Raw genomic sequence first — 14,802 nt, 5'->3', positions numbered from 1 at the left:
AAACAAATCTGCATTCAGCAGATTCTACAGATACAGCACTTAGAAATTAAGTTGAAAAATTCTGGAGTATTGCTTTAATTCATTTTTCCCTGTGTACAATCCTACAATCTTATTCAAATGCTTTTCTAGATGCTGGATTGTTTGATTCCACACACCCAGGCCCATTTGGCCAGGCATCAGGTCATAAATGAAAGCTAACTCACCCCTTTCAACACAAATTAATAATGGCAATAAGAGGGAAACAGCTAGATTAGTGTCACTACACTAGGGCTCTGGCCTCACAGCTCAGCGCTACGAAGACAGCACTGATGAGTCAACATGAGGCAGACCAAAAGCGTAGATTTCATGTGAAACACTGTCAGCACTGAAATTTCATTGCCACCACAGCATCTGTTTGTCATCAGCTCTGACTCCCACATCTCTAGCTGCTCACTGTGACGCCTGACTCCATGTCAGCAGTACATTACAGCAGACACTAAGATTGCACAATCGCAAACAGCCAAGATCAAAAACGGCTGATCGTTGCTCAAAATATGAAATCTTTAACTGGCTAATTTATTGTTTTTTATTTTGGCAGGTGGGCGGTGTCTAGGGCTAGGACAATAACCATTTTGAAATATCTATAAATCCTCAAATTATCTACATCATATTCAGAATACCTTGGACAGTTTCTATTTGTGCCAAAGGGGTGACACTAAAATTAGGCATCTTCACAATGAACTCTACAAACAAAAAAACAAAATCAATGTAAAATACATCAAAACATACAAGTTTTGAAAACACATACACTGTCACTAATGCTGTATTGCACATCAGAGCTCATGGTTCCTAACAGACCTGCTTTGTCAAGTTTCCCCTGTAAGTCAGTGTTTAACTACTATTTTAGCAGAATGGACTGTTACCTAGCGAAAAATGTAAAAGCAATAAAGAAAAATGATAACTTCATCACCATTACTACTCAACAGATAAATACTGTTGTCTTTCATCTTCTTTGCATGAGTGTTTGTTTAATAAAAAGAGGATTGGAGCAAACTTTCAATACAAATTACAAATTACAAATTACGACTTTTTCTTTGACTCACTGTGAAAGGACTTCATAACAACTAAGCTAACATTTGAAATTAAAATACTGTGTCTGATAGCCACATTTACACCGCAGCCTATATAAATGAAGTAATAACATATCGAAGCATAGAACACCCATGCTTACAAAATGGCAAAGACAGAATGGTAAATTTTACTGAACTATAATTAAGTGGTATCAGCCCCAAAACTGCGTGTGCAAATAGTGCAACAATTCAAGAATAACATTTCTCAACATAAAACAGCAAAAAATGGGGATTTCATCATCTACGGTACGTAATTTCATAAAAAGATACAGAGAATTCAGAGAAATGTCTGTATGCAAGGGACAAGACCGAAAACCAGTACTGGTTGGCCATCTTCGAGCCCTCAGGTAGCACTGCGTTAAAAGCAGACCTGATTCTGCAAAGAAAATCACCGTATGGGCTCAAGAATACTTCCGAAAAACACTGTCTGTGAGCACAGTGCATCACTGCATCCACAAATGCAAATTAAAACTCTACCATAGGAGAGACTTTATATAAACAGGATCCAGAAACAGCACAGCCTTCTCTGAACCCGAGCTCATTTTAGATAAACTGAGGCAAAGTGGAAAAGTGTCCTGTGTTCTGACAAATCAAAATTTGAAATTCTTTTTGGAAATCATGGACACTGTGTCCTCCAGGATAAAGACCACCCAGCTTGTTATCAGTATACAGTTCAAAAGCCAGCATCCGCGATGTTACGGGGGTGCATTATTGCACGTGGTATGGGTGACTTGCACATCTGTGAAGGCACCATTAATACTGAACAATATATACAGGCTTTGGCAACATGTGCTGCCATCCAGATGTCGTCTTTTGCAGGGAAGGCCTTGATATTACAACAGCATGGCTCTGTAGTATAAGAGTTCGGGTGTCGCCCACTGATAACACTTGGCGCATTATGAAATAAAAAATATGACACAAGAGATCCTGAACTGTTGAGCAGCTGAAATCCTACATCAGGCAAGAACGAGAAAACATTTCACTTTTAAAACTATAGCAGTTGGTCTCCTCAGTTCACAAACGCTTACAGAGTGTTGTTAAAAGAAGAGGTGATGAAACACAGTGGTAAACATGCCCCCATCCCAACTTTTTTTAAAAGTGTTCCTGGCATCAAATTCAAAATGGACAAATGTTTCTCAGAAAACAATAAAATGTCTCATTTTTAGCATTTCATACGTTGTCTTTGTACTATTTTGAATTAAATATAGGGTTTACATAATTTGCATATCAGTGCGTTCTATTTTTATTCACATTTTGCACAGCGTCCCAACTTTTTTGGAAAAGGGGTTGTACTTGTTTTTCTATTTATTTCTATAAGTCAAGTTTTCTCACTATATTTTAGTTATAATAATTTATAATATAATTTATAATTATAATATATATGATAATTTAGTTTGAATGCTCTTGAATATGTTTGAAATGAGCAAAGTTACCTTCCAATATACAGTATACATAATTTTACATAATAAAATAATTGTGTAAAAAAATTTAAATCTTATAAAAAGCTTACAACCATTTCAATAAATATTATATACATGTCAACAATATTTAAGTTCTGTTTGGGAAATTACTAAATTTGCCCAGATATATTTTTTTAATTTGCCAAAAATATTTTTTTGCCAAGAATTTTTTACTGTGCAGGCTCATTTGCATGTCACAGACCCCTGCAATATCAGTACTGGTAAGGCTAATGTTATGAAAAGGCTGACAAATAATATACTGTGCTGCCTTACACTCCATTACATAAAAAAATTTACCTTTCTGTCTTCAGCGCATTTAGTTAGGCAGCATAATTGGACCATATTCTGTTGCAGTTATATTTTTTAAGTGCATTGATTCCATACACCCTGTCCTGACTCCTGGCCACTTCTTGTATTTTCTACTTTAAAAAGCTGAAGGTACAAATATGCCCTTTTCTCTTGAAAAAGTAAATGTAGTGTACCTACCCATTTAATCAGCACTATTTTTTTGGCTAAAATTTAAAGAAGTAGCATTACTGAGTCAGGAAGAAAAAATATACTTATATATAGTGTGTGTGTACGCTGCTGCAAATCTCCCTTTGAAGCCTGAAATAGTTTACAAGTCAGAGTTGCCATGTCAGACTTGGGAAGAGTTTTTCAGACCATGTCATACATCTTTACATATAAATGTCACATGCACAGGCACAAAAAAAGGTCTCCAATGCAAAATCAACACTGTACTGATGAAGATACGATGACAACAGAAGTTAATTCACTTACATCCATGATAGAAATGTCCTTCACCAAGTTATGACTGAGTTCTCTTTCAATGTTCTCGCAATCAGCAGATTCACCTGCTAGGGTAAGGGGTCCAAAGCACAACCAGCGTTACAAAATGTTCTTCCGCATGTGGCATGCAATTACACACTTTCCACCAGAGGGGTCTGCAAATCCCCAAAAGCCTACATAGTGCAGCTTTAGGTTTCACAGTTGGACTAGCTGAACATTTGCAAGTACATTGTTTACACCTTGTTTTCTGACAGTGGATAGAAAACACATTTTTTTGGATAAAAACATTGACACCCACACAAATCCTGCACAGTAAAGCAAACTGTGATCAGGCATGACGAGCTGAAAGTTCCTTCTGCAAACATACCATACACACCCATAAGCCAGTGCAGGGTCAAACCCAGGCCACTGTGCATCACCAGGCACCCTCAACACCCAACAGCAGTTATGAGCTCAACTCCTTTCTTTTCCAGACAGAGCAAAGCCTCACTGCAGCAGAGGAGCACAAAATGACCACACACAAACACATACACTAACACACTCTCCATAAATCCCGCCAGCAGCTCATTCCTGACAACACACAATATCTGATAACGATTTACAGTAACTACATATACATGAAGCACTCAAGTAAGTTGTAGCACAGTAACACTCTCGCATATATATATTAGTCTCTCACACATATATATTGTTTATATATGTTTACAATTCATTATGTTATATATGTTATTCATGAGTGAATGTACATAATGAATGTTTCAAACTAATTATGTAATTGTAAAGGACTGTTACTGTGCTGGTCATGAATATGCCATGGATGCTTAATGTACTTGTATTTACTGTAAAGTGTTACCCAAAATCTTAATAAATACGTTCAACTAATCTTCTAGTACTAAGTTTCAGGCAAATATCAGTGTCACCAAACCAGCAACATCATGCAAATCCACACTGAAAAATAATCCTCAACACAATCAACTTCCTCAATACTATACCATCATTTCCCCAAGGGACATACAAATTAGGCCCAACTGATATATTGGTTAACTGATGTTGATGACCTGCAGTATTGATGATTAGTGATTTTAGATGGTTGTGTCACTGAGGAGCCTGAACTGAGCAAACTCCTGTTTATGAAAAGAACTAAAGAAAAAAAAATAAAAATACATGGAAACAGAAAACAAAACTACAAAGAATTATGTATTATTATATTTTATTTAACATGTTCTGTTTTTTATCTTGTTTATGAGTTTAAAAAGGTTTAACAGCTGAGAACTGGCAATCACATCTGTTGGTAAATCACTGTCATTAAACCAATTGGAGTTAAAAATTGAAATATATAATATAATATTAAATCAGCTGATATTATCAGTTTTAGGCCCCTGAATTCAGTATCAGAGTCAGACAGAAAGACATAGAGAGAGACAGAATCAGACAGAGTGAGAGAGATAAAAAGAGACAAAGAGAGAGTGAGATAGAGTGAGAAAGATCATAGAGAAAGAACAGCGATTTAGAGAAAAAAAGAACAGAGAACAGAGTCAAAGAGAACAGAGTCAGAGCGAGAGTCATAGAGCAAAAGAGAGTCAGACAGTGAGAAAGAGAGAGTCAGAGAGAAAGCAAGAGACAGAGAGAGTCAGAGTCAGACAGAGAGTCAGAGAGAAAGAGAGAGACAGAGAGAGACAGTCAGACAGAGAGAGTGTCAGAGAGAAAGAGAGAGACAGAGAGAGTCAGGGAGTCAGACAGTGAGAGAGTCAGAGAGAGAGAAAGAGAGTCAGAGAGAGAAAGAGAGAGTCAGACAGAGAGAGAGTCAGAGAGAAAAAGAGTCAGAGTCAGAGAGAGAGAGAGAATCAGAGGGGGGGAATAGAGATAGAGAAAGTCAGAGAAAGAAAGATTCAGAGAGAGAGAGAGTAAGAGAGAGAGAGAAAGCTTTAGACAGAGAGAGAGTGAGAGAGAGAGTCTGTTATGTTGGCTGAAAGAAGAGCTGAGGCATTTGTTAAGTCTTTCTCCCCCTGTGGTGGTTAAAAAGAATTGGCTGTGATGCGCAGTGATCCACAAGGAGGAGGACAACCAGAGTGAGAGTGAGAGCATTACACAGCCCACAGCACCTAAAAGCACCATAAACACACTCTTACCTCCGCTCAGACACACACTCCTCCTCCTCTCATCCCAAAATACACAGCCTCAGCATGGTGCAGCACGCTATGGTGAAGTGCCAACTTCCCAAACGAGCTATTAGTGAAAGTGTGAGTGAGAGAGAGTCCGTGAGGGCATTTGTGATTGCAGCGCGTCATGTGACCAGCCACGGGGAGATGGGGCTCAGCATGCTTCATCAGTCTGTAATCCAATAACTCTATCTGACATCTACATGTGCTAAGCAGTGGCTTAGGCCTGAAACAATTCACTATAAAAGCCAGCCGAGCGCCCGGGCCTGGACAGCTCTGGAGTCATTACGACATACAGTTACAGCGCTGAAATCCACACCAGCCACTCAGCGAAGGACAAAGTGAATATGGTTCTCATTATGGACCTCGTCTGCTGACTGCATGCCTGCTCAGGGTCCACAGCCCCACAGAGTTAGCTATTATTACTACATGGCTTTTTAAATGCACTCTTTCTCTCTCTCACTCCTTTCCACCCCCTTAGTTACCCCCCTACCGTCCTCTATGTGCCAGTTTTCATTGCTTTGTAACAGGGTCACTCGAAGCTGAACTCTGGCAAGAAGCATGTTTACAATTGTGCTTGCGCATGTCTCATCTCCTGTACAAAGAACTTCACACGCTGGACCTTTCATGCAACATTAGTCACTTAAAACAAACGTGAAACGAAATTTCACCTTTACTGCATTATTTAAGGCATTGTACAAGTCATTTGAAACTGGTCTGAAGCTTCACAACAGCTGAAACCAAATAGTTAATTAGTTAAATAAGTGTCATGAAACTCCAATCAAAACATCAGTAATGTCAAATAATGTCATTTCAACCAAATCGACACATCATGGGCAAACCGTAAAAGAGCTGTCTCTTGGAATAATGTTGCTTATTTGCTGATCCTTTAAATAGCAAGTTAGCTAGCCTGTTCATGTTAACATGACAGCTGTTTATTCTGCCTGCCTGATGATGATGTAAATAACTATGCAAAGGTCAAAGACCACCCCCTATTTATATAATTTTTAGTCAAAATGATCAAAAAACAAAAACCGACTCCCAAAAGTCTCCCGAAAAAAAAGGAAGCTGTGATAAAGGCAAAGACTGGAGACACTTAATACTGAAAAATACTGTTGAGTCTTCTGTGCAATTTTCTGTTAAACACGTTTTCTGCTTCCTTTTCTGACATTGAAAAATGAATAATTTCCACTTACTGGCCATTTGGACTGTAAATTAAATAAAGGAAGGGAGGCTCTGACTATTGCACAGTACTGTACATTCCTAGGTCATTGACTTTCTTCTCTCTTGACTTTAAAATAACGCAAAGATGCAAAGACAGGCTAATACATCACAGGTGATTTTATAGTGAGAATGATATATAAAAAACAGCTTCTAGACTTATTATCAGAAAATTATTGTTGAATTGCTTTGTGTAACTGTTAATTTGCATGGAAATTATGTTTAACGCGACCTTGCTACCTGCACCTAGTCATGTGAAAGTTTCACCACGTGAAGCCACCTTTAATTACATACATAGATGGGCAGACAGCGGGTCTGTATTTTAACTCCATTACTGATTACTGCAACTGTGATATGCCTTGATATATATTAAAAACAATTCACAATATATAAAAAAGCAAAACTTTTTTTGCATTGTATGAATACCATGATTCATCAGAAAAAACAAAACACTTGTCTGGATCTATGATTAGTCAAGATGTGCTCAATACACAGTAAAAAACACTGTGATTGGATAGAGGGCTCATTTGCATATCACAGTGTTCTGCAATATCAGTATTGTGAAGGCCAATATCTCAATAACTATTAAACAATATATTGTACAGCCAAATCATCCTGCAAAAGAAGTTTTTCTTAGCCTTCTAGATCTTGTCTTTACCTAATAACATTTGGACAGTGAACAATTATAAGCAGAAAGCATTTAGATATCATTGACAGTCTTCTCTTGCTTTGTAAGAGTTAATTATCTTTAGCATCAGATCCTTAGCCAACCACTCAGATGAGTTCATGGCTATTGGGTGTAAACACAGCCGGAGAATTTTGACCATTGTTACATAATTTATTAAGCTCAAATTTATTAAGCTCTGTAATTGTCTACACTTTACTTGAATTCAGGCCTAATGAGCCAAATAAGCTCAGAGACCTTACAAAGAATAATAATGTCATTTGACCAGGGGTGACCGAACCTTTGCTGTAGCTATAAAGGAGCTATATTGCCATTATGTCCACAGTGGCCAGAGTGGATGGTGAAGGCTGCAGGGGGCCATGCTGCCCCCATTTTTTGCGTTGCCATGGCAGCATGTAGGGCGATGCTCTAGTAATCGTGTGGTGAAATACTGAAGCGGTGGGGAGCTTTGTGTAAAAAGACAGCAACATGCTCACACACACTCACTTGCACATACAAAGACAATAGGAAATCGCTACCCCATGACCTTCAAACTCTTTTAATGCCCCCCCCTCTTCTTCAACTAAAATCCTTTAGCCCCACTGCCAAAGCCAAGTGTAATGCACAACCATCTACCAAAACCCACGCTGAGAGCACTGATCCCAGTCTGGATTATTAATGTCTTTAAAGGTACATAACCTTATCTGAGTGAATGACATGGCATTTATGTCACACAAATATAACTGTATTGTCTATATGTATACAACATATACATAGAATTTATATAAAAATATAAAACCAACATGTTAAACCCAACAAATAGAAACTAAAATTTGCCAATATTTGGACAATATTGTCCAAACAGATTTTTTTGAAGCAAAATGCTTACCTCGCCAACTGCTGGTCGCATTTTAGCCTTTAGCAGTAAAATGCAAACAACTTTAGCTCTTCAGGCTCAGCTAGTTCTGTGCTCTGACGAACCACGGGTTAAAAAGTATACACATATATACTCTGTCGTTGTCGTGACCAAACCTTGTAAAGAATTACAGAATTTGAAAAAGGAAACAGTCGTTTACATTGTGTTTAAATTTCATGATGAATGGACTAATAGAAAAACATTCATTCATATATATAATCCATGCTCTGTCCATAAACGCATTCATTCTTAGCTACAGTTGCAAGCTTGCACAAGCTTTATTGTAAGTTTGCAAGCTTGAACAAGCTGTTCTGTACAAAAAACAACAAAATGTGTCAAATTAAATTTGACCATTACATTGTTTGCTTAGAGTCAGTACTGCATGATCAGTTTCCAGTATAAAATGCGATACTAGCATTCCTGAGCCTGATTATGTGGCTAATCAAAATTAGCTCATTTGCATGACAAAAAACTACATACAATCAGTGAAACCTGCTACACTCATACAAACTAAATATCATTCGTAATTAATAATGCACTCTAAACGTAGATATAATGATAACAAGTACGCACAGTGTCACTGATGTGAAGCACTTCTCTTATAAGGCATAAAAAGCTACCTGACTGCTAATTGGCCCCCTTGTGAAGGACTTTTTAGCCTGTTAAATGTGAGTTACAAGCCATTTCCATGAGGTGCTTTGCGTCTAAACACTATACGGTACACTACAGTTTCTCATTTTTTCAATGCCAATGTTCTGAAATACCCGCCCAATCTTGCAACATTTGAACGAAAGGACACATTTGTGGGTGGAGCATGGATCATTTAAAAGCTGGTCTAAAGAAATTCTTAATCTGAAGTTTGAACATTAATTGGTAGAGAGAGGTCTGACTGCAAATGCCTTTTCTCTGGCTATAGATTTGTTGACTGCTGGAGAACACATATTCAGCAGGCATCAGCAGTGTGCTGGGGTGTGTACAGCTGTGTCAGTACAGCAAGAGAGAGAGTGAAATTTGTTCCTGAATCATTGCCTAGGCTCCTTTGTCTCTCACTTCCTGCTCACTGTTCACTCTTCTCACAAGAGAGACAGAACAAACACACACATTTACTGGACAAATAAAAGAAAAATACAAGATTTCCCCCCCCTAATCCTGCACGCATTATACAACCCTGCACCAAATCAGCAAGTAAACACATGCAAAAGGAAAAGAGCAGGCACTCAGTGGTAGAAGAGGAATTTGAAACATGTATTGCAAAATCATGTATTTACTCTCGCACCAATCATTTTCATACACAAACACACACACACACACACACACACACACACAGACCCCTAAAGCTGTCCTAGGATCACACAGAGAGGAAGGGTGGGGTCTGAGAAGTCCCTATCAGCCTAGAGGATCAGATACCACTGACCAGACATGTCCACATGGATTCAGCCATTTAATCTTTAAAGGGCTCATATCCTACTTTTTGTCTTGTATTTTATTCTTTTTTTAAACTTATGATGTTTGTGTAGTTTTATTTAACAAAAACAGCCATTCATTTAGAATTAGAATTTTAACCTGGCTGTACTTCATGTATAGGTTAAAAAAAACAAATGCAACATTGAATAATCAGTTATTGGTATCGATCACAACAAGGTGTTAACTGTCGGTTAACTGTAAACCGTCAGTTATTGTTAACGGCCCAGTGGAGCTCTCTCTGAAGCAGACCATCTCTTTTTCTCACTAATTTCTGTGCGGGCGAGGGGCGAGTGAGGGCATATTCCTGTCAGAGGGATTTTCACTGGGCGAGTGCACTCCACTGTGATAATAAGCACTGACATACTACAAGAGAGAGGGAGAGAGATAACAGGCTCAGATTTAACACACTGATCTCAGCCAGTCTACACACACACACAGAGAGCAGGTCGGAGTGTAAGAGTGGGCTAGGTCAGGGCGTACAGAGCGGGCCAGAATTCAACTGATCCAGGCATTCCAGCTCATTAGTTTTCAGTGATGGGGATCCCAGCTGACTGCAGATGGAGACTTCATTTACTCAAGGCGGAAAAATGGAACCACTTCAAAAACGGTCAGAAGATGAGAAAAAAGGGGGAGATCAGTGGAGGGTAGGGAGGGGCTCCGTTTACAGTCATGGGGTGTCCCGAGACCCGACACCATCTGGACTGAGGCTTAACTGAGCAAAGAGAGAGAGAATGAGAGAGGGTGTGGTAAGAGAGGTCCAAGCCAGGAATGTTAAAGACTAACAGGTCCACAACAGTTAAAAACATCTTAAGTGTGAGCAAGCATGGAACTGAGAAGCTCTACAAATAGCAATCCCAGTAGCTCGACTACTGCCTCACTCTGTAGTGATGCACTATTAAATACTGCCAAGCATCGGTGGCCTAACTGATTACATCATGCTTTTCCACATGCATGTGCTTTATTAACAGAACAAAAACACTTCTTTTAATCCTACAACTCAAGAGTTATTACTATTGCTTTGCTACACTATTTGACTGTAATTAAGTAATTACATACTTATTTACTGAGTTATGCAGTGAATTACCTTTACAATTAGGACTGAACAATTTGGGGAAAACATTTAATTGCAAATTTTCTGACCAATATGGTCATTCAAATGTGATTATTTTCAATAAATTAAGCTCCAGGTCGTGACATCCATATTTTCAGGCTTAAGGCTTGAATGCTGAATGCAGACCGCCAGTTCACAAGCTTTGTGTTATTAGATTAAATTACCCCACTTAAACTTGAAGACATCGAATATATATATTTTTCATACACAACACTGACAATATAATTAAAATTGCAGCTCTTTTGATTAAGTACCAAACTTCAAACTGCAAGGTAATGAAGAAAATATGTTTTCATTATTGACAAAAATCTGATTTAATAAGACAAAACTGAGCTGGCCATAAATGAATACAGTCTATATAAAATAAAATAACTAGGCTACAGAATGTGCCACAAAATCCAACGTCCTCAATAAAAGAGAACATATGGTCATTCAATTTTTTGTTATTTTCACCTACATATGGCAGACTGTGTTTTGTTAGGGCTTTCCTTTCTGCTTCGGTAGATTTGTTGTGTTCTGCGTATTGAGTGGTCATGTTTTCAAGACCTGTAATAGAGAAGTTGGATCTCTGGATAGTTGGCATGAACACAGATTACAAATCTCTTGTCTTATGCCCATAGACACTGTGAAACAGTTCTACTGTTGATTTTTTTCACTGTTGATCTGCTGCCACCCAAACTGTCTGAACGCTTAACTGTGTGGGGAAACAAGGGATAATGTGACAGTTTTAATCACTGTTTCTCCTTTTCATCACCGTTCAAACAATTTGTATTAATAAGTATTATATTTTGGCACATTGTTTAATCTTCTGTTATTTTGGCCAAAATTTTCAGCCTTTTTCCTCTTTTAGCCGAAAAACGCAAATGCCGCACAAAAAAATGGCAGAAATGTTTTGGAGGCCAAAATGTCGGTGCATCATTTGCCCATGTACAGTCGTATGCAAAAGTTTGGGCACTCGTGGTTAAATTACGTTTTGTTGATTTTCTTAGTCTGAGACGGACTGGTGACCCATCCAGGGTTTTTCCTGCCTTTCGCCTAATGACAGCTGGGATATGCTCCAGCAGCTCCCCCGCAACCCAGAAGGATAAGTGGATTAGATACGCTGTGTGTGTGTGTGTGTGTGTGATTTTCTTAGCAAAAAAAAAAACATCCTCTACAGAGAACAGACGGCTGCACAATTTTATGCACAATTACTGTATTTGTTGAATTTCACATATTGGAACATACGTAAAACACATAAAATGTGGTCTGTGCAAAAGTTATGTCACATTTTATATTTTATGTTTATGTTTAGATTTAAATTTGTTCCACATACAGAATGTGTTAACTTGTTTTCACTTAGACAATCAATAAAAGATGTGATCTAACCAGTGGTATTCAGATTTTTCATACAATTGTATCTGGTGGCATGCAGTATGTGGTTAGTGGCAGAAAGTAGACTTGAAGCATGTAGCTGCTAGCTTACATTTTACCAGTGTTTCAGTGAAATGTGGCTAGTTCAAACAAAGTCATAACATGGATGCTGCACACATTAAATGACATTAAACATTTTCATGTTACACAGTAAAACAGTTCCACACTACAGACATTAGATCTCTTTATTAACTTCTCGCTGCCATAGGTTGTGAATGATGCCCATTTACATAACTTCTATGACAGCAGCTTCAGTAGAATCAAATGACACCATGCTTACGACAATCCTTTTCTAAGAGATTTTCTTACAGTGACAGTGACAAATTGCTTAGTTCAGAAAATGGATTTCTTCCCAGTGGATCTGGGAAACCCCACAAAATGAAATTTGCATATTACTATGTATGCAAAAATAGCTAAAAACCCACTCAATAAAGGAAGCATCTGAGAATGTGTGATGACTACAGCATGTTCAATATAAATTTTGTCACTTACACAGACTTCTCATATTTTGGCCAATAAACTGAAAAAACTGTAACTTAGGGGAAGTGTGGTGAAGTCACTGTTGGACAATACCGTACAGCTATTACTGCACAGCCCGGTTGTGCAACTGCATTCCTCTTACAATGACTAGCTGTGCAGAAAAGACATCATAAGATGTCAACAACTATTAGACTGTGACATTAACCAAGACCCTCGCTCTCCCTCTATGAAGCCACTCCATGCATAATCCACTCCAGACGCAAGTGCTTTAACAGGTCTCACTAGAATCACTCTGCTCTCTGCAACCCTGGCTCTCCATAACAGAAGCTTCAGTCCTTACGCTGTCATGTCCCTCCTCAGCTTGAGTAAATATTTACAGTGAAGGATTTCCCAGCCAAACCACCATTACTGTCACTGAGCAGGAAGGGGGGTGCGGGGGCAGATAGAGAGAAAACCTAACCTTGATTTCAGATGACTGTTCTTCAACTAATGTTAAAGTGCCCATATCTTTTTGATGTAGTATGTTACACAATGTTCAAGTTTCAAAACTTATCATCCACTACCCACATAGTCCAAATCTAAGTCGGCAAAAACGGCTGATTTTACATTAACTGTGTTTGTGATGTCACAAAAACTGATGCATTTACATAAATCTACCTATTTAGCCTATAACAATTTAGTTTCGCCCCATTCACACCAAAGTTATAAGGAGTGTTTCAGCCTGCGCTGCCTTTTGAATGAGGCAGCCAGTCATAACATATTTACACACATCTGTCTTAAATGCACAGCAGTGAAAAATAGCCTGATCAATTCTAAGTGATAAATTTAAAAAGTCATAAAAAATCTAATTTACAGTACTAATTCTAATCTCTTAAACCCACAGTGTAAGTGAGCAGCTAAGATATGACTGCACTAGAGCTTCAATGATCATAGCTAATAAGTAGTGGAAGACTACACAATTGCCTCAAATTTTTAAAATAAAGAAGCTTCAAAAATGTAATCCACCTGGATATTTTTAAAAGATTTTTTAGGCAAATATCTGCCAATGATTCTGATGTTACTGTGCACTTCTAATTTTAATGGTGTCAGATACAGTGCCACAAAACACAGTCTGACAAAACTAAAGAAGAAAACTTTGGAAAACAACTATGTCTTGGCTGATGAACTACCATTAAGGTAAATGTCTAAATTTGCTTTTTCACTGAACTATTCTAACTATGTAAGAAGGCCCGACAAGCTAGACAGATGTTGTTTATGATGCTCTTCGTGGTAAACATGGTGTATAGGTTGTATTTACTGTAAACAAAGGCCTTCTCTACGTCAATGACATACTGCCAGGCTTGCTTTCTGTAAACAATGAAAGGATCTGAGAGGATGTTTCTACATCTGGAGTGAGACAGAAGTCTATTAGGAAATACTGCAAAATACTGGGGGCAGAAAGGCTGCATGTACTGCAAATGCCTCAAAACAGGCATAGTCCTTGTCAGACTGTGGTCTATTGCTTTGGAGTGACATTTCTGGGATTCCCAAACAAACAGAATGCAGTCCTAAAGTTTGTGTGTTCAATGAAACCAGGCTACGAAGAATCTTCTTTCTGACCCAGAAATGCTGTTCCACAAGTATGACTACAACAGAAGAGGACTAGTTCAGAATATTGCTCAAGAAGCCAAACCATCAAATGCACAATTAAATGCAGGGCTGCCCGAGTATGGAACCTTTGGGTTGATAACACTCATAATTACCTTTGTCATGCCAAGTTTACATTATAATCCAGATATGAATCACTGTGAATGTATGGCAGGTTAAACATTTAAAAACTGACTTCTTAAAAAGGAACGTTCCCAAAAAGGTTCTTTTAGTCCAAGACAGCACTATGACCTCACTCTCCCTGGGTGGGCTGGATGACCCTCGTCTCCCACCATAACTCAGCAAATGCTAGCCAATGCAGGCATCTGTTAGCTGATGAAACAGAATTGGCAGTTAGCACTCTCCTCCAAGCATGTTGAGCCTTCACCC

At 38.4% G+C, this 14,802-nt stretch overlaps 1 protein-coding gene across 4 annotated transcripts in view; it reads right to left on the bottom strand.

Annotated features, from left to right (window-relative positions):
• svild (supervillin d) overlaps positions 1-14,802 on the bottom strand; it is a 90,909-nt gene that overhangs the window by 72,196 nt on the left and 3,911 nt on the right. The window contains exon 1 of one of the 4 annotated variants that reach the window (XM_036572986.1): positions 5,488-5,508. The exons of the other annotated variants lie outside the window; for them this stretch is intronic. The gene's annotated coding sequence lies outside the window, so the exon portion shown is untranslated. Of the gene's footprint in view, positions 1-5,487; positions 5,509-14,802 lie in introns of those variants that run through there. 4 annotated transcript variants of the gene reach the window in all.

Source organism: Colossoma macropomum, unplaced genomic scaffold (genome assembly GCF_904425465.1).
Source record: "Colossoma macropomum unplaced genomic scaffold, Colossoma_macropomum, whole genome shotgun sequence".
In the NCBI taxonomy this organism is placed as follows: domain Eukaryota; kingdom Metazoa; phylum Chordata; class Actinopteri; order Characiformes; family Serrasalmidae; genus Colossoma; species Colossoma macropomum.
Note: the sequence above shows the minus strand (reverse complement) of the source record. Positions and strands in the feature narration are given on the sequence as shown.